At 48.5% G+C, this 21,370-nt stretch overlaps 1 protein-coding gene across 1 annotated transcript in view; it reads right to left on the bottom strand.

Moving 5' to 3' along the window:
- Positions 1 to 20,867, bottom strand: part of TNR (tenascin R) — a 293,152-nt gene extending 272,285 nt beyond the window's left edge. The window contains exon 1 of the mRNA XM_005304219.5: positions 20,705 to 20,867. The gene's annotated coding sequence lies outside the window, so the exon portion shown is untranslated. The remainder of the gene's footprint in view (positions 1 to 20,704) is intronic.
- Positions 20,868 to 21,370: the final 503 nt, after the last annotated feature.

The raw sequence follows: 21,370 nt of genomic DNA, 5'->3' as shown, positions 1-21,370 counted from the left end.
TTATACAGACAGATGGAGTTTGCGCCACAAGGAGGAAGGTATTGCTGTTCGTGTGATCACCAATGAGGCAAAATTTTGCTATGAATCAATCAATAACATTGCTATAGTATCTTGGTTGTTCTCAGGATGGCACTACAGGGCAGAGTTAAGGTTGTTTGGGTTCTCTTAACTGTACATCTGCATGTTGTTGAATGGAACCTTCATTTGGAATTTCACACCTTTCTAATATTTGGGGGTTGATTTACGTGTTCACTGGCTGAAGTGAGGGATAAATTATCTCAGTTCTTAACTCCAGAGAAAGTCTTTTTCCTGGAAACTATTATTTATTACACAGTTTAGGTGTTACCTTCTAAGCTTCATGCAAACCAGCTAATTGTGTGATTTTTAGAGAGAAACAAGTGCCATATATTATGCTCAGCTAAAATAAAGGTGAACATTATATATTTGCCATAATGACTGGCTCACAGCCTATAAAAGTGGCAGATAGAGTAGCTGAAGTGTTGCCCTCTGGTAAACACAGTTTGCCAGCTACCAGTCTGCTCTGCCCTATTTCTGTTTCCAGTGAGTTTATCCCACCTTATTTATATGGTGTGTGCAATCTGGTCAAGCCAAGCCACAGCGTTCTGATCAACGATGTTCAAGGCAAAAAGACCTCCAGGAAGTTGAGTCATTTTGTAATCCTCAACAATGTCCCACCTATCCCAGCAGAGACTTTTCTCATGGAAGCACCTTGATTGGGTTCTGGGTGAGGTAGTGGTTTGTTATTCCAGATTTTCCACTTTACAAGGGTGGTTTCCAATCCTGATCACAAACCACAAATTCAGCTCATTTGGTGAGCTCGCTCTAATCCCCAAAGGATAAATGCAAAGGACAAATGGTCAGGATCCTCTCAACAAAGGTTGGAAGACTGGAACAGCAATGGGGGATGCACAGTAAAGACTGTTGTTAAAGCCAATCACAGCAGAGTATATAACTTTTCAAGCACAGCTCTGTTAATACTCCTTAATCCTAATTTACAGCACCACCTGCTATTTTAGCCCAGAACCACTGGCTCTGCCAACATACATCTGCCCACGTCCAGATCTGCAACAACTTTGGTTCTCCCAGTGCACCTCTATCCCGGCAGGAAGCACCCGGAGGTATTCCGGTGCTGGATCTCTCCTAGGTGCTAGTTGCATATTGCAAGTGATCACTAGACTCTGGATTAGCATGTCCCTTCAAGTGTTACATTAAAATGATCCACTCCTCGGATCTGCTTAGCACCCTGGTGCAGCAGTAGGAACCCTGTCTAGCTGGCGTGTTTATGTAGATGCATGACGTGGCTTTATTTAGAAGTCAGTCCTTGCAGAGCGCTCTTTGGTCCCAAATAGTATTTAAATTTCATTCAAAAATTCATGGAGTTTTTCAACAAAGAGAAAACTTTCCCTTTTGTTTCAAATGGCGAAGTTTCATTGTGGCAAAATAGAGAAATTTAATTAAAAATGTAGAAAGTTTTCTGCAAAAAATTATCAAGTTCCAAAGTCGTGTTGGACAACATTTTGCACAGCTCTACTGAACTGGATAGAGGAGAAATGGAGACCTGAGTCTTGTCCTGGAAATGAATGTCTTTCCCATTGGCTTCAATGGGCCTTGGATCAGGCCCTAAGAATGATTCGGAGTCCTGCCACCCAGAGACACTCAAAATAGGACAGAGCAGGGTCTTAACTGAAATTAAATGAATTTGATGCCATTTATCCACCTCTGGGAGCCAGAAAACCCAGCTCTGACCAAGATGACCATAGCAGGATTTTCAATGTCCCACAGTAGCCATGAATGTCAAGCTACAAGCCCTGAAATTAAAGGGACTCTCAAGATAAAAGTTGCACAGGACAAAACAAATCCCTTCCCTGTGTAACTAATAACCTGAATGATTAAAAACAGAATGGAGCTGGTAAAACTCATTTACCCTTTGCCCTTTGATGCTCATTCAGCTTTGACAGGGAAACGAGCTCATTGTTTTCTGAAGCTGGGCACAGGCAGCTCTAAAAGCACTTGAGCACCTCCCAAGTGTTTACCGGTTACATCTCACAACGCCCCAGGAGGGAAGTATTTCCCCATTTTGCAGTTATGGGGAAGCCAAGCACAGACTTGGTTCACCCAAGGAAGCTGGGGTAGAGGGGCTGGCCATAAATTGTGCAACACTTTTTTTGGCCATTTTCAAGTCCCACCTAGTCCTTGCAACAGTTGAACACTGACCTAAACACACAACATTAAGGACCCACCCACCCTCTCATGCGTTATGTAATTTGTGGACAGCCCTGGTGCCCCGTCTCCCACAGCTGCCTGTTACCTGCATAAACATCTGTCCAGATCCACAAATTTGTCCAGATTGTCTAATTAAACAATGATCCTGGTTAAATATTCCACCCCCCCCTTCCCTATTCTGTTTTCACTGAATTTTAAAAAATCATTCAAATGTTTCTAGTCACGTCACCTTCCCACCCCCATCTCAGGGACTCTCGAGATAGGTTTTCTAACTAACATGACAGCCTGACAGAAAGGAAGGGTAGTCTTGTAGCCAGGGCATGAGAGTGGGATGCAGACGATCCCAGGCTCTCCACTGGTGACGCTGACCAAGTCTCTGGAAAATAGCACCACTCCCTTTTTCTGCCTCATCTATTTAGATTGTGAAGTCTCGGGGGCCAGCACAGTCTCTCACTAGGAGTCTGTGCAGTTCTTGGCACAATGGATTTCTGGTCTCAGTTGTGACCTCTAGCTGCTACTGCAATCATCATCATCCCTTTAACTTTGCTACACAATCCCTCAAATCAGCTGTGTTTAGAATGATTCTCCTCCCATCATCTTTGAGGACCAGGCATGCCCCTCCTTTCCCCAAGCCACCCATACAGAACTGCTGGAAGCCCCTGGCATGTGACCATCCCCTGCTGCCCGTGTTTGTGGTTTGTTTCCTCCCTTTTTGCAATTCGAAAGCTGGCTGGCCCACTCCCTGGGATTTTAACCTCACCCACCTGCTACAATAGCAATAAGTGATTTTAGATGTATGGATGCAGTGTTGGTTGATCTGCTCTGTGATTGCAGTGCTGCTCAGGCTCCCAGGAGGTGCTCTCTCAATACCTTTCCACATAATGAGTGGAATCTCTCTTTTCTCCACTTCTGGTTTCATTCTCTGTCCTGTCACTCCTTCCTCCACTCCTTCACTGCTGGGATCTTCATTTTCTTGACACATCCCAGGAGTTCCCCCACACACTTTGGTGTCTTGAGTAATTCGTGTGCTTTCATGCTTTGATCATATTCCCCACCTACACACGAAACAAGACCTTGCATCTGTGTGGTTTTTCTAAACTTGCTCCAGTTGAAGATTCACAGGGCAATTACTTGCGGTCTTACGCTGGATTTTTGGAGTGAGTGGGATCATAGTGAAATTTAGGGCATAAGCTGGAGCCCGCCACTGCCCAAACTTCTTGTACACAGCTCTGCTAAAGCAACTTGTCCTGATCTGCAAGGCCCTGGCTGTCCCAGCATTGGGCCTCAGAGCTCTACCAGTGCAACTTGGTACTGTTGCACTTACTACTCTTTCAATCTTGGCTCACTATCCCAGCCCCATCAGCCTACCTGCAGATGCCAGACAGTTCTGCAAAACCTTAAGCACCTCCAGTTTTGCCTGCAAGAACCAAGATAATTACCACCAGGGAGTGGAAGGAATCTTAATACCAATGTGCATTGCAATGAAGAATTAGGAACGAACTCAGCCGGCTAGATCCTTAGCTGGTGTAAATCAACATCGCTTCACTGAAGTCAGTGTGGAGTGATGCCGAGTTACACCAGCCAGAGATTTTGCCCTTTGCTTCTAATGGCATAAGTAGGGAGGGGCAACTCTTCTCTGGAGTTTGAATTTGCAGGAAAGGTGTCAGATGAGAGAGACAGATCCAGCTTCTTTCTCTTTGTTACTTGCATTGGGCGTTAGCATTGTACACTTCTTTTGTCCTCGTTGCTCAGCCACTTTCCCTCGTTTGTTTTTTTTAACAATAATTTGAATTTTTATTAGGTGCACGGCTCCAGTCTAACTACCCCCATTTGAATTGCTGACACACAAATCAATAGGAACATGCTCTGGCAGAGCAGATTCCCTGGCATTAGAGACAGCCTCCAAGCTGCAGATTCTTTCGAGATGAAAATGAGTTGAATAAACAGAACAGACAATTTTCTTAAATAAAGCCGCAGCAGCCTCCACGGTTATGCTGCACGGAGCGAGTGTTTAGAGGTATTCTTTCCCCTCTCCTTGTGCTTGTTAGACACAATTTTGTCTTTAACCATCTCTCCTCCACTTCGGAGCTATTGAAGAGGGGTTGGGGAAGCACAACAACTAGCGAACCTGCCTATTATTTAGCAAAGACACTTGAGACCGGCAAAGAGGATTCTGAAGATACAGGAGACTATTAAACCCCATTGTATCTTACACCCTGACCCTTGCATACTTGCTGTTGCCATACCGGGTACCTTTTGGGTCATTTGGCTCTCATCATGCCTGAAATACCCTTCCTCGTAGCATTGTTGTAGGGGAGGGAGCCCGCAGCCTTCTCCATCTCTGACATCTTGTACCCAACACAGTAATTCAAGGCTTGAGCCAAAGCCAATGCCCATTGACATCAATGGATCCAGCCCTTCCATCTCCGTTGAGAAACCAGCTTACTTATTCTCTCTCCAGGTGTGTCAACCAGTAACAATCCATGTGTGTGTGTGTGTGTGTGTATATGCATATGTATACACACACACACACACACACACAATGCCAACAGAAAAAGAAATTATAAAAAATAAGATGGGTTAAGCAAGCTAAACACAATGGGAACAGCATGGAAAGCATTACTAGACAGGCACGGAGTATTACAGAATTACCCACAGCATGGCAGAAAGAGTCCTGTCCCAGCTAGCTAGCTAGCAACTTATAGGGTTGCAATCATTGTACTAGCTGAATGCTACCCGAGTGTTTAAACAGAAATAATTTACTTCCCTTTCTTCCTTCGCAGGCAGTAGGAGAAACAGCTCAATTACAATTTGGGTGTCTGTGTGTGAGAGGCAAGACGATCTAACAGAAGGAAAGCCAAGCAGAGACAGGAGTTTTGCATTTGGTTTTGGACACAGTGGGTAGGTCTGCACTGCCGCTGGGAGATGTAATTTCCAGCTCAGGTACGTACACCCGTTAGCTTCGATTGAGCTAGCGAGCTAAAAATAGCAGCATGGCCCCAGCAGCTCAGCCTGAGTACAGTCCCATTGGAGATTCTAGGTACATACTCGGGTGGTTCGCTCAAGCTGCCATCCTTTCCGCTGTAGCCACACTGCCATTCCATCAAAGCTAGCACGTGTACATCTACCCGAGCGGGAAGCTACACCTCAGCTGCAACGTAGCTGTTCCTAGCAAGGCCTGTGTTCTTGCAGGTGTGTGATCCAGTCCTATGAAAATTCTGCCTCCTGACCTCACAAGTCTCTCCCTATCGATCAGCAGCATCACCATTCTGACGGGAGGTCACAGTAGCAAAGCCAGACGCTCTCTCCCGTAGCTATGTCCAGTCCCGTGGAGGGTTCTGAATGTCAGTGCAGACACTTTGAACTGGGCCTTGTGCTCTATGGGAAACTAGTGCAGAGAGATGCGATCATGCCAACTTGTGGCGCTAACCAAATGGGCTGCTGCATTATGTACTGGCTGAAGCTTTGGGGTGTGTGAGGGTGGGTGGGGGAGAAGAGTTCTTTCTTTGTAGCGATGAAGCCTGGAGATCATGAACATGTAGGTCACCATGGCTGTGAGTGCTTAGATAGGACGCGCTGCGGTCTTTTCCCAGACACAAATGAAAGTGGGCACTTTTTGTTGCCACAGCTATTTGAGCATCCAAGAGCACTGAGGTGTTCAGAAGGAACCCAAGGCTGCAGACAGAGGGCATCTGGGAACAGATGCCCTTGAAGTGAAATCTTCTAGGAGCATTGGATTCAAACAGGTTTAAGCCCATCCTTTGTGAACATGTTAATTGTCTGGTTCCTACAAGCCAACAACAGTCCAGCATGTTCAGAGAGACAGAATTGGGCCAGCTTATTCCCTAGGATATTCCATTGAAGAGAATGCACTTACTCTACAGTTGCTCCAGTAAGCAGAAGTTACTTAGTTAAGAGAACAGATGCTGGAAGCTCATACGGTGAATTTAAAAAAAAGCTTAGCTCATGAAGCCAGAGTGTCACATTTGTGATAGTCTGGGGATGGGTGGCAGAGTTGTCTCCTTAACTTGGGTGGAAATCATGAGGCACTCAAGATGCATCAACTGGTTGACTGACTGAACTCAGGTCAGGCCAGGTTCTCAGAACACATTTGGAACCCTCAGTGAGCCCATCAAGGAACATGAGCTGAGTTTCTGCTCTGTAACAAAATCCAGAACCGGGTGAGTTTGGGTGTCGTTACGACAGGCTAGCATAGCTCCTGTTGAGATCCCAGAATTGTGTTCTTGACTCTACAAGGACATGCTCTGCGACCTTTGGAAAGCCAATTAGCATTACATTTTTTCAGATATCCACCACTTTTGGATGCCTTGATTGTCCAGCTTGAGGCTCCTAAAGCCTGTAAGTCAGAGGTGCTGAGTTCCTACAATGCCGACTGAAGTCAATGGGAGCCAGCTTAATGGTCAGTCATGTACCATATACCTCAAGGATCTAATAGAGGAGAATAGCTGAAATCACTCATGTTGCTTGAACAGCCAGCCCACTCCACCAACTTACCAGCAGAGAAAGTTTCCTTAATGTTGCTCTAACTTGGCTTACCTGCCTTCCAGACAAAGGCAGGAGAGAGACGGTGTTCCCCAGGGACAGCAAGCAGAACCTCAGCTCTCAGGCTCACTAAATTAAGCCGACAAAATACAAATAGGGGAGGGGGGGTGGGAAGAAAGGCAGGGAGTGAGAGTCAGCTCCTGCTTTGCATGTTAATAGCTCTGGCTTTTCAGCCTCAGACAATTTTAATAAGAGATCAACTGATAGGCATTTTAAAAACTGCATATCAACATCTAGATCTGAGCTGCAAAGCCCCTTAATAAGAGAACTCCACTCCCTCCCTACCTGGGCGGTAGCTCCTTGCATCGCCACAATAGAAATTCTGAATTCCCACATGCAGAAATTGGGCCGAGTCTTCGTGGCAAAGCTTGGGCTGAGGAATGCCGCATCTCTGCTAAACACCCACGTGCTCACACCCCACTCCCTGCTTTTTACCTCGCTAATGTCATCGGCAACTATTCAGAGCACAGGAGACCAGAATATGTCCTGCCTCCACCACACACACACATCCCTTGTTAACCCCTTGAAGGTTTTGGATTGTTTAAGAAATTATCTGTATTATGGTAGGTGCCGAGAGACCTGAACCAGCATCAGGGGCCCTACGGTGCTCGGTGCTGGACAGACAGTGAGAAGCGTGCCCTTGGCTAGAGGCTAAACAATCTACATAGACAAGGCAGACAAAAGTAGCATCATCCCCATTTTAAGGATGGGGAGCGGAGACAGAGAGATTAAGTGACTTGGCCAAGGTTACATGGGGAATCCATGACAGAGCCGAGAACGGACTCTAGATATCCTGAGTCACCCATCGAGTACCTTAATCACAGGCCCATCCTTTCCCTCACAGGTATCCAGAGGTCTAAAGTCAGTGTGTGATTTGTACTGAAAGAGGTGCTGGGGCTCAAGCAATTTTTTTTTTTAACATTCCTATCTGCTGCAGCAAGCCCGGAGGTGCCCAGGCTCTGAACTGCCAAGCCCTGGCACAAATTAAGCCTGATCTAAAGTAGTGGTATAACCCTCATTTCCTGGAGAGCTGCTGAGATCTTTGGATTGTGGCTGGAGCCAGACAGGGCCCTTTGGAGATTTGTGCTCAGCATCCCCCCCAGAGGGAGTGCTGACTTCCCACCTATGAACCAGCTCATAACATTCTAAAATGACGACCACTGGCTGGCTTGTTCCAGGCCACCTTAGTTCATGAAGAGACGACTCTGGCCTGGGGAACCCAGAGTGCTGTGAAGATGCAGTGAGAAGCACCACAGTCCAATGGATAAGGTCCCGTTACTCAGGAAACCTGGGTTCTAGTCCCAGCTCTGCCAATGACCTGCTATGTGACCTGGGGCAAGTGCCTCAGTTTCCCCTCCTTCCACTCGCTCAGTCTTGCCTGCTTAGAGTGTAAGCTCTTCGCGGCAGGGACGCTTCGCTTGGTTTGTGCAGCACTTAGCCAGTGGAGCCTCCAGGTGCTATCGTGATATGACTAGCTAGTAGTCTAGTGTTAGATGGTTTGACAGCCCCAGGGTTGGCAGAAGCAGAAGGCTAGGCAGCTTACGCTGCAGAATAAAGTGGCAGAGGGTGAAGCCACTGCACAGCATAGGAAAGCTATGGGGACAAAACTAAACATGGGCTAACTGGACATTCCCATCAGCAGGACTCGGACTGTGTACACACATATCACAGCGTAAGTGTTCGCAGGGCCGACAGCCTGGGAAATGCCACCCTCCTTACAGCTAAAGGGCACAAAAAAGCTCAAGCTCCGTCATGAACAGACTGCGTGTACATAGGACAATTACAGCTGTCTGAGAACGCATCCCCCTCTGTCCACATGCCTGAAGCCGAGTGTAGAGCTGGTGCAAACTAGCATAGCTCCATGGAGTCAGTGCTGACGTACCCCACCTGGGGGTCAGGCCCATTAGCTTTCAGCCCCCTGCTTATCATTTCCTTCATGCACCGCTCCCCACCTGCTAGCCTAGGGTAGGTGAACCTGAAGGCCCAGCATTTCTCTGCCTGTCGCTGTCAGCAACCTCAATTATCTCAATCCCCACCCCACATTCTCGGGGACTCAGTGCCTCTCCCAGGCCAGGTCCCACCACACCCAGCCCCGTTTTGCTCCCTACTGGCCTGTCTCTGACTCACCCCTCTTTGTTGCCATTCCATGATTCTCAGCATTCAGCACCCTTATGCTGCTCCCAGCCTGCCCCTGGGCATCTCCTACCTGCACTAAGAGCACCACCCCTTGTATCCCTGCCTCTAGGAGTCTCCTACCTCCCTGCCAGCACCACCCCTTGCACTCCTCTCCCTGCATCAGCACCGCCAACCTCAAGCTCTCCAAAGTCATCATTTGGGGGCCTGACTCATGAGACAATTTTTAAGCCAGAGATTTTTCTTTTAAAAAGCAATTTGAGGTTCTTTTCCATTTGCCTTGCGGCTACTGAGCCTTTAGGCCACATTTGCTTTGCACTTTCAAGCTTTTCTCTGCAACTGTGATGGCTAGAAACTCACATAAAAAATAAAGCTGAGATTTTTCACACAAACTCACCACTGCAGGAACCAGGGCTTTAAGAAATGCACCAAAATAATTGCCAAACTCATGAACAAATCACAAGAGCTGGCAACACCGCTTCATCCTCTCAGCAGCTCCACCAAACCACTTCCCCTTCACTGTCTGAACATTTGGCTCCTCTTATGCCACTCACTTCTTGCTTCCACCACGTCCTTCCCAGTGGGAAGCCCTCTAGACACGACAAGGTGCTCAGATACTACAGTCACGAGAGCTGTAGAGGTAGATGGATAAATAAGACAGGGCCAACTGTACAGCAGAGAGCAGAGTTTGTGTAAAGCCCATCTCAAAGTGCACTGGTTTTCATTTCTGCTGCCTTTTGTGGGTTGGTAGAATAAAAGTTTTACGATTTTTATAAGCCTTCTATAAAGTCTGAATTTGGCCATAGCATTGAAATAGCCCTCCTCAAACCACAGCACGCTCCCACATACAGAGCTCTTACCTCATCTGTTGCAGCAGCATTCAGCGGCATCATGGACCATCAAGCCCAAGCTTCCACCTTATGCCTCACGCTGCATCAGATACATAACCCCGTATAAGGGGAGCACAGTCCATTGCGTACTAGCACACCGAGATATGGCCATCTCTGAGGATTGTGAACAACCAGGCAAATTTAAACTAACTTTAGCTGTGAATAAAAACAGAGTTTAGAACTATTTGCTTTTTAAATCCTTTTTTTTGCAAGTCTCTAGGGAGAGCAGAGCATTTCTCAGTGACACCTTCATTCCCTATCACACCCTGGAGACGACTCTGCTGCTCTCCTCCCAGTGGGGTTTGCTTTAATCGTTAGGTGCGCTTGTGTATGTAGAAAGGATACGCCCACGTGCTGTGGCCAGGAAATGCAGACACACACTGGATGTCTATTGATCTCCACCTGCTGTACAGAGACAAATGAAGCCTTTTGCTTTTTATGGCTACTTTCAGCCACATTAAATTTCATTTCTACATCTATAAACCTAGATGGCTTTAAATGGGAGGTTTGATTGTGGAGTTTACAAGTTCCATCTACCTCCGGTAGAGACGCTGTTTTGTGTGACAGGCAGCACTTTTATAGAGTACTTGTGCTGCTGTCCCTTAAGTTTTCCACAGGACTGTACTTTAATCAGGACTCCAGATCTTTGGGGTCAGCTATTACTCCGCCCCCAGTGGCAATCCTTATGGAGACTCATGTCTCTGAGTTTTGAAACCCAGTGGGGGCAGGGGAAAGGAGAAGAATCTTGTAACATCACCTGACCTAATATCCACACCTCTTTGCTTCTTTACCAGCCAAGGCTAACCTTGATATTTACAAGCTGGCAGGAAGGTCTCCATCGCCACTTAAACAGGCAGGGCTGACAAAACTGACTTATTAAAGTGTATGTTTTACTGAAATCCATTTAGGCGAACACAGAATACACAAGTACTGCTGTTCCCTGCACCGCAGTGTTTACAATGCCTCACATGGCAGGCTCCAGCCTCGCTCTCTCTCTCTCTCTCTGTCTCTGGATGCATTTGCTGGAGATAAATTCACAGTAATCTATATAAACTCCAGGCTTTGACATCGCAAAGCATCAAAAAATTCAGACAATTACCTGGGCCCCACCAGGAGGCTGCTGAGAGAGGTTGTTCCAATAGAAAACATCACTGTAAAGCAAGGATGGTGGTTTTGAAATAAAACCCAGAGACAGCATTAGAAGAGAGGGGAAGTGAGAAAGATCAAATTGAAGAGCGTAAAGACCAGCTTGACCCTAGGTTGAGAGAGCAACAGCTAGTACAGACCCAGTGGGGGCAAATCTGGTTAAGTTTAGCATCAGGGTAGGGCACTGGTTTATTGTATTAAAATGCCATTTTCAGACAATTAGCTGGGGCCAAATAGCACCAAAGGCAGCCTAAGCGATAGCATAAAGGAAATGCAGTAGGTGAGCACGCTCAAGCTGTATGTGCCCAAAGAGATATGAAAAGCCAACCAGTTTAGGCTTATTAAAGCCCCAGAGATATGAAATATCAGCCAGCACAGGCTGTTAGTGCCAAGGAGACCTAGAATGCCAGCCAGCCAGGCTGGGGGTATAGAATACCAGCCAAGCCACACTATTCATGCCAGGGAGATATAAAATGCCAGCCAACCCAGACCATTAATGCTGCGAGACATAAAATACCAGCTGTGAATTAACGCCAAGGAGGACTAAACCAAGCCTCATGAATAAGCAATAGTCACTGGTCGTATGAAGAAGCTGCTGGAAAGCCAATGCAAAGGGATGCAGTGAGTGACACTGCTCATGAATGGCTAAGTGCCTGATTCTGCCACACTTATTGATGTCAAGCAGCAGCTTATTCTGCCAGCAGGCTCACCTGGGTTCAGTGGGAGTAGCTGTGGAGAAGGGCCGTGTTCCACATGGGTTAAAGCTGGCAGAACTGTGCCCTGAAGAACACAGTTGGAGAGGGAAGCTGGGCTGCGCATTGCTCCCCTCAGGGATTATAAACACGTGTCAGGGCATCCCATTGTTCAGCCATTGGGAGCCATCAGTTCCAATGACGAAGGGAACTCAGTGACCTTTCTGCCTGCCTTTAAAATGATGGACGGGTAGATTAGGCATTGTTCCTGGTACCTTTGGAAACCTCTCTGGCTGGCAGTCTCAGCAGCATACAGTACCGGTCTCTGTGTTGCTGCAAACTGTCTGCACCCAGCTGGTTGGCTCACATAAGTTAAATGCTGTTACAAGTTGGCATTTTGCTCAGTTACCTGTTGCATTTTGTGGTAACATGGCCACATACGCCTTTCTGCTATGTAGGGTATCACAGATTCAGACAGTTGATGTAGGATGTGCCTTGTGTATTTCAAAGAGAAGATACAGCTGAGGTTTGGAAACATCTTAGCCCCGAAGTTTGCTGTCTCCTGCATTGACAGGGATCAAAGGTTGCTCATAACTTCTAATGAAACTTTTCATATTTAGAATTTGGTGCCCATGAGCCCCTGGAAAATTGTCTCTCCTCCTCCTGGGGCTCACAAAGGGATGTGGTCTCAATGTTGTGCCTCAAATTCCAGCCACACAACTCTCACTAGAGAGACTTCCTCTCAGCCCACCAGATGAGTTCCCATCTTCCTCCCTCAAGAGGCAGCCCCCTTCCCATCAGACAGTTGGACGTGATCCGCTATGCCCTACAGTGCCACCTACTATTTTGCCTCAGACTCACTGCTCCATCCAGGACTCCTCTGATCATGGGGCCCAGATCCTGCATATCTTGCCTTAAGCTGCCCCTTGTTATGTCAAGCTAAGTAGGGAAAGGTGAGCCTCAATATGTCTGAGTTCTTAGTGGGACTCAAGCCACTGCATGGTAAACTCAGACATATCTCCAGAGCTGACAGGAGAAGGCTGGCTTCATGGGGAATAAACTGACCTCTCTCTTTCCCAGTGCTACATGGATAAACTCAAGTAGTAGTCCCTTGGTCCTGCTAGTGAACTTGGTCCTGCTAGTGAAGGCAGGGGGCTGGACTCAATGACCTTTCAGGGTCCCTTCCAGTTCTAGGAGATGGGATATCTCCATTAATTTAATTTAAAATTTAAATAGTATAAACTTTTTCTGGACAAGTACTCCTCTTCTGCAGTCAGCCAGGTTCCAGGGGTAAGGTCCTGGAGCTCAAGACCTTTTGGGCAGTGGCAAAGACCAACCAATTTGCTGCTGGGCAACACTACTTCTGTTGCACCTTAACGCACAGAAACTGAACTATTAATGGATTATTGATATATACTGACAGTAATGGGATTCCCTCCAACGGGGCAATTGCTAATAGTCAGATTAGCATCTCGTGTATTGCAAGTGCCCTTCCACTGAATGAAAAGCCCACAGGCCACCAGCTGCTCAGGTCTATGGTGATGGACTGATAAGACAGTACAACAGCAGACAGCTCTAACCTGGTACAGCTTGGCCACTCCTTGAGGTGACCAGCTAATCTCACACAGGTTCCCACATGCTGAACAGCCACACTGCAAGTGAAGAGACTTAGCAGGAGGCTTGGTGGCCTATAGTGAGTTATTTCATAGAGTTTTACTTATATATCAGACCACTCTTGCATGTGTTTTAATGCTATGTCTGCACTGGTCTATGTGACTCACTCCCACCTTTGTAGGGACAACCCTGTGGCCTGGACTCCTTAGTTTGTCTTGAAATGAGACTGAGGGTCATCCCTCAAGCAGGATAGTCAAAGGGTTCTTAAATTACAATGAAAGCTGATTGAAACAACCACTCATGGGGCCAACAAAAGTTAGGGGCTGGGTAGAGAGTCTTTAACAAGAGGTCAAATTAGATTGTACTGGACACCATCAGATTGCTTTAAGTCAGGGCATTCCTATGTAAAAGGGAAGTCATGTGAGAGACTATCAGAAGAAAACAATTATAGAGCAACAGGTACAAATGGCAACTATGCAGGAGGAGATAATTACAGAAAGGGAAGTTATGAAGTATAGCTAGAATGGCAGATTGTGAGGGAATCGTGCTACTGTAAGAGACTGAATTGCTTCTGTCTCTGCTAGAATCTATCAGATATGGATGGATTGTGTTTCAGAGAAAACAAGTGTCTCCCTTTGTCCTTTTATTCTCTCCATGAACCTTCCAATAAGGGACTAGAGGAAAGACAATGATCCACCACCTTGTCTTATTTAAATACATCGAGCTTCTAGTGCGTTCTGCCTGACATATGACAGCATAGCCACTAGCGCTGTGTAGTTTGGGGATGATGTGATTCCAATTCTGTTATCAGGTGAGTGGATTCTCTACTGTCCTTGGGGGAGTGCTGATCACCATCCCTTCACCTTTCAAGTACATAAGAGCCAACAAGCTTAGTGATCACTTCCAGCTAGCTCCACAGCAGAGTTAGGCCCCACATGCCCAGTTAAAGCCATTGTGGAGGTGTTGGGATATGGGATAGTTGTGCGCGAGAGTCATGCTGATCCCACCCGATTCAAGCCTTGTCTACACTGGGATTTTAGCCACTGGCATAGCTGCAGCAATGCAAGCTACACCTGAGGTCATTGGCATCTGTGCCAGTCACACTGTGCCAGTGAATGGCATGTCATACTGGGGGCTTTCCACTACCGCAGCAATAAGAGCTCAATCCCCAAGCAGGCTAAACCACACTGCACCACTGTAAATCGTGTCACTCTAGGCGTTTCCACCAATGCAGCTACACCTGTAGGCAAAATCCCATTGTGACTAGGCACGTGTGTTCTCTCTTTGGGGAAGCAGCATCCAGTGAAGTTGACATTTAATTTCTCATTATAGACACAATTAAAGAAAAAAGGGATTACAAATGAAGACCGTATCACGTCACAGTGTCTCAGCTCCTGCGTGCCGGGTTTCACTCTCTTCTGCTTGGGCAGTTTCATCAATTAATTGACTTCTTCCCCCATCTAATTTATGATTACTTTATGTTTGCTTATATAATATGCTCCAAGCCCTGCTTTATACCCTGCACAGTTACACTGCTAATGATCCCTCTCGCACTGTGTTTATTGCATTTTGCTACGTAGTCAAAAAAGATTCAGACACAAATGCAATGAGAGGACTGGTGATCAGTTGTAGAGCCCCTTCACTTCTAGGTCACTGCCCCAGAGCAGCAGTGAGTGAAGTTCTTACCCTATAGTGGCCTGTGTGCAAGGAGCTCGTGCCCTCCATGCCAGCTGGTTCTAATTCACACCCTTGTTGGCCATTCCTAGACAACAGGCCAAGGATTGAGTGACCTGTGGAGAAAGACCTTTGTGGTAGTGGGGATTGAGAAATCTTAGCAGAAGGAACCCTTGCACTCCCCTTGCCTGCCCTGTAGATGGTCTGGGGACTGAAGTGAGGCCTGGTCCATGCATAGATTTTGTGCTGGCATGATGATTCGGCTTAGGGGTGTGATAGTTTACTGATCTAGTTAGACTGGCATAAGCCCTAGGCTAGACACTGTTACACTTGTATAAATGTGCATTATATCAGTATAGCTTAGTCCCATTCCCATTTGGGAGCAGCTATATCAGTATAAGCACATTTAGACCCATATAACAGCATCCACACTACAGAGGCTGCACTGCTTTAACTATAGGAGTACTGTAGTACAACTTGTTGGTGGGGCAAGGTCTCAGGTGGACTTTGTTCTCCAGGACTCATGGTGGTACCTCTCACCATCCCTGAATTCACTTTGAACAATAATCCATAAACATCCCCCTCTCCCTACAATGGGCCCAAATAGAGGACCCAGTACATAGGGACACAACCATTAGTCCTACTGGACACAGAATGCTGTGGGCTTTCTTCTTGCCTTGTAAGCTGCTCTTTCCACAGCCTCCCCTTCCTGCTCTGTTATTTTTGATGTGAAGAAGGTTAAGGAACAGGCATGAGGGAATAGCAGGTTTGGGTAGAACTTTGGGACTAAACTGAGTGACCGCCCTCCAAACGTTGCACCCACCACAAGCAAACGGGAGATTTCCCAAGGAGGTTAGCCACAGCTGCAGATTGAGGGTGGAGTGGTTGGACTTCAAAGGGCATGCAGGTTTTACAGTGAAAAACAAAAAATCTAAAACCATCACTCCCCCAAGAATACTTTATTTGGGTCATTCCAGGTACAGAGTGGATTGGGCAATTTAACTTTTCTGGAAAAGCTAGAGTTGCATCTGGGGGTGGAGACCACAGTCCAGGTTTCAGTACACTGAAACATCCAAGGGCTGTCTACACTAGACAGGGTTTTCTGGTATATTTATGGCCGCAAACCCTCCTAGAGGAGGCACAGCTTATATCAGTAAAATAGTTCTAGTGCTAGTGTAGCTTATACCAGTTCCCAAATAAAATAAACTATACTAGCGAATAGGCTCCTAGACTAGGGCTTCAGCTGGCATAGCTACATAGATTAGGGGGTGATTTTTAGTGGTAAGTATACTGCCCTAGGGTATAAACTCAGCATAGAGCCTTTCCACAGGGGTCTGGATTGGCGCAATCCCCCTCACATGGAAGGCAGCATTGAGCTGCTAGCTGAAGAACCACAGCATAGTATGGTCGCACTTCTACAGCACCTTCCATCCAAAGGCCACCAAGCCCTCTACAAGCCTTAATGAACACCCCTGTGAGGCAGGTAGATTGGTATCATTGCCCCCTTTCTACACATTGAGGGGGAGATTGGGGGCACAGAGACATTAAGGGCCTGATTCTCAGAGATTCTGGACTCCACCGGAAAGTGGTGAAAGAGTTCGGAATCAGGCCTTTACAAGGCCTAGCCTAAAGTCACACAGGAAGTCAGAGACAGAGCCCAAAAGTCCTTCCTTCCACTGCAGTGCTTTAGCTACTAGCTCATACTCCTCTGCTCTCCAAAGAGCCAGTAGCATCCGTAGCTAGCAGGGTCAGGATAGGGCTGAGTTTTCTCCTTTGCCCTGAATCTCACAGCTTTGAGTATTCCACTTCCCAGCCTCTTTCTAGCCTAGGTCTTCTCCCTTATACCTCCAGGCTTGTGCCCAGACCCTATCACTACATTGTTGAGATAGCCAAAACGGAGGAAGAGCGGATGGGACCCCCGTTTCACCATCATAGGCCCTATGAGTGACACTCTCTGCAATCCTGAGTATGCCACTCATGAGAGCAGCCCTCCTGAGCTTAGTAGGAAGCACTGCAGAATTTGGCCTTTAATTATCTGGAGGGGTCACTGCACCTTTCTGTCTCAGAAGCTGAGGTGCTGCCCATAAGGCAAACCTGTGAGCATGAAACGGGACCAGCAATTGAACCCATTTTCCCACATGCCAATGCAGGGTGCTGCCCGCTAGGTAGGAGGCTGTCCTTCTCTTTCAAAGCAAATTCTTCCCTGATGAACAGGCAACTCCATGAAAGCAGTGCTGGAGCCTGCTGCCTGTGCACACAACTGGTAGCAGCCAGGCAAGCTTCTCTCCCTCTGCCCCAGAGGGACTGCCTCTAGGCTCTCAACCCCCAGTGTTTGGCACCTCTGGTGAGATTGCCAAGTAGGGTGCCAGTTGCAAGGGTGGTTTGTACAATAAGGAGACCTAACCACTAGGAATGGCAATAAGGCACCCAAACTCATTGCCCACAGATCACTAAGCAGCTGTCATACGCTGCTGATTTTGACCAGATTATAGCTGGGGACCTGGGGTCCAAAAGTTCTTCACAACATTTTGTTTCCAGTTTCTTTGATTAAGTCTTTATTTCCCAGCAATTATGCAGGGGACCAAGATCACAAAGGCCAAGTAAATGGGCTTGGCCCAGGAGGTCACTGCAGGATTGGACAGGGCAACATCAGCCTTCCCTACAGCATTAGCTTTGGCTAGTGCCTCCACAGTCATGGGCCCACATGTCCAGCCCATGGACCTCTCTTGGTCCAGCCAGCTGCTCTTTATGCTCCACAGGGTTACAGTAGAAGCTGCTGGGAAATGCTGCTCTCCAGCACGAAGGGAGAGCAGGCCTAAAGCAATTCAGACAAAAGATCTTCTCAAATAACTCTTTACAAGTTGACCGCACAAATGGAGCACAGAAGGCCACAATGTCCACCACTTAATTCCCAGTTCTGCTGATCACCTGCTCCAGAAAGTTATGTCCTGTGCTGAGCCCCAGGCCCTGCTCCTAAACTTGCCCTACCTTTGGAACGCCAAATCTCTTGCGGCAAATTGACATGTTGGTTCAACAGAACCGTGTTTTTAATCCCAAACATCCTAATGAACAAACAGACTGGAGGCCACATTCTGCCAAGGCTGCGGAGCTAGCTGCAGTGTTTATCCATCGCCAGAGTTTATGTTTCCCTGTCTGTTTGTCCTTGCCCAGCCTTTACGTGCATGCATTAAACTGCTGCTTCCCTGCCCAGCGATATAACTCATGCATGTACCCATCCAGTGCTGGAAGAGCCATGGGGACAAAGCAATCAGAAAGGGGTCCAAAAATCCAAGGGTAAAACAGACATTCCTTTAGTAATACAGGCCCTGGCAAGCTAGCCGGCAAATGCAGACAGGGAACTGCCTTGTTCCCAGAGAGCAAGATGCTGTCGAGCCCTGAAAGCTGGCACACAAACAGAAAAAGCTTCAGAGTTCGTTATTTCTTTCATTTGGAATTTTGTTTTATATTTCCCATGAATTTATCAGTGATTATTTAAAGTTTAAAAAGGGGGTGGAAATCAGTACCAAAAAAACACAACTTTACAGTTTTCTGGGTAACTATTGGGTTAATACTGGGGGACAGGAGGACAAAAAAGCAGCATTTAGAGAAAAGTAAAAGCAGTTTAATGCAGGGGTTTCTTTAATGAGCTGTATATTAGCAGTATGTACACTTACAAATACACACACGTACTGCATTGTCTTAGTTTAAAAGCCTCATATTTACACTTAGACGAACATTAACAGAACAGATCTACCTACGGTAATGTACTGGATTTTCTTAATAATCAATATATTCTTATACTTGAGGGGGTCCAAATTTGGGACAGAAAAAGAGTCAAAACCTAACAATAGTTTTTGTAAAACCCAGGGATTTTTCAGTTAAAATAAAGAATCAGTAAAAACTGAAAACAAATGGCCTTAGTTATTCCCCCGCAGCGCATGGTCCCTGAATAGGGTTGGGAGACAGCTATTAAAAATACAGGAGAGCTCTGTCTAAAGCGGTGCAAGAAGGTGCAGCCACCAGAGGGGAAGAAATACACCTTCCTAGTTCTCTGCCACACTGGGCCTGATTCTCCCAGCCCTACTGCAGGCTGTTGGCATGAGATCTTTAAGCAGGGATGTACTTTTCACAGGGGAGAACAGAAAAAGAAAACCAGACTGAAACCCTGCCCTCTGCAATACCCAGCACCTGGTATCAAGCTCTCTGATTCTCCAGTAAGCATCTTACATTGGGCCCCATTCCTCTCCCTGTTAGAAGCTGTAACAGGTAACTGTGAATGGAGTGCATTTAATTAATTTGTGTCTTGGAAACGCCCAAGTCTCTGCTTCACCCAACCCTCCCCATCCCCCCTCCACGGGAAACCTACAGGAAGCCTGCAAAATGAAAGCTGTGTTACACAGCAAGGGAAACCAAATCAGCTAAACTTCCTGAGTAGCAATTTCAGGCACTTCAGGCTCACTTCCAAGGACAGCTCTAAGGGTGGTCAAGCCAGGTGGGCATCCCCTGGAATAGTCAGAGTTCAGATGGGAAGAAAAAAAAAGTGACAAATTCACCAAAGGGCTCACTCAGTGCTTCTTGTCCAGTTTGTCAGTTGCATCCATGTCTTTCCTCCCTGGGTCCCATCCACCCCATCCTTCATTCTACTTTCTGCACCCGGGTTCTGGCTTCCCTTCTAAAATCAAAAAGGTCTTATATGATCCCCAAGTGCTTTACAAAATATCAGGTCAATTTAGCTCCATTGACTTTGCTGGAAAGCTGCTGATTTACGCCAGTGTATGATCTGGCCCAAACAACATGCCAAAAAACAAAAAAATCCCTTTGCCTACCCCTATATGCAGCCAGTTCTGGGGTGGAAGATGGCAGCTGTGTAAGGAATCTCACCCTACAGTTAGGTCAAAAAGCACCACATCTAGAGGGAAATGCAGGGGAATTTAAGGAATCAAACTTTAGCTCTCCAAGTTGGAATGTCGGGGTTCCCAGAAGCACTGTGGGATGTTCCATGATCCCAAGCCCTGGGGACCTCCACGTGGCACTTCCCTGAGCCCAGTGCCCCACACCATACTGGGGGGGGGTTCCCCAGACTCAGAGGGGAGCACGCCACCTATCCAGCCCCGCACCTCCACCTCCCGCTGGCCCTTCCCAGGCGGGGCTCTGGAGGTGGGAAGGCGGACGGAAAGCAGGTGGCGGAGGAAGGAACGCGGTCAGGTATGAGCTTGCCATTGGGGGCTCGCCGTGGCTGGGGACTGAACTACAGCGCACAGAGGAACCGGGCTTGTTCCGGACGGTGTCCAAAGAAGGCCTGGCCCGGCCACCTTGGCATGCAGGAGGGAACATTTCCCCAGGGCGGGCGCGGCAGAGGCTCCGTGCAGAGAAGCGCACCCAGCCTTGCAACTCCCCCCTCAGGCCCTTCCACTTGCCAAAGCGGCCCCTCGCTAGCTATCACCGAGCCACTGAGGGCCCGATCCTCAGCGAGCTCCCCCAGCAGCCTCCGCCCTGCACCGGGCAGGGACACTCCACTTGTGGCATCCCCTTTCGGCCAGGCTGCGTGGCTGGTCCGCCAGGGGGGAGCCCGGGGCTCGCCTCCCCCCCTCACAAGCTGTGCCAGGAGCTCCCCGGCTCACCCTCGGGCGGGGCTGGCCGGGACTGTGCCCAGCGCACGGGGCTCGCAGCCAGGCCGGCTCCCTGCAGCGCTCTCCGTGGTGCTGAAAGCCAGCGGGGGCCGCCCCGGAGCAGCTGCCCGGGACTTACCGGCAGCAGCTGCAGTCAGGCTCCGGTGCTCCGCGGTCCCGGCTCTCCCGCGTCCCTCTCCTCCCGGGGGGCGAGCGGGGACAGCAAGTCGGGCGGGCCGCTCCGGCGGCGGCAGGTGCCCTGGGGAATCGGCGGCTCCCAGCTCCAGCCGGCCGCCCCTGCTGGCTTTCAGCACCACGGCTGCCGGCGCGCAGCGCAGAGCCCCGGCGCAGGCTGCGGCGGAGGGCGCCCGCGATGGCTCGACTGTGGCTGGCTCTGGCTTAAATTTCAGCAGCATGGCTTTCCCCCCCCCGCCCGCCCCCCGCCGCCTGGCCCCGCACGCAGCCCCCTAGCGGGCACGGGGGAGCCTGCACCGGCCACGGCCGAGCCAGCGCCAGGAGGGGAGCTGGGGCAGGGACCGTTACTCCTGGCGCTGGGGGGTGCTCCCCGACACCCCAGTTTGGGCGCCAGTGGGTCCCTCCAGCGCGGGGAGGGGAAGGGCAGCGCCTGGGTTTGGACAAGGGACGGGGAGCGGTGGGGGACAGCTCCGCGGGCACTCCCGGAAAAAGGGGGTTGGGGGGTAGGTTAAATCCCCGGCGAGCCAGGGAGGGCACGGGAAGAACCTGCTCAGGACTCCCTGCAGCCGTGCGATGGGGTCTCTAACGCCGCTGGGAACAAGTCTGTGTC

This window comes from Chrysemys picta, chromosome 8 (assembly GCF_011386835.1).
Source record: "Chrysemys picta bellii isolate R12L10 chromosome 8, ASM1138683v2, whole genome shotgun sequence".
Classification (NCBI taxonomy): domain Eukaryota; kingdom Metazoa; phylum Chordata; order Testudines; family Emydidae; genus Chrysemys; species Chrysemys picta.
The sequence above is the reverse complement of the archived record's forward strand: the minus strand, read 5'-3'. Positions and strand labels throughout refer to the sequence as shown.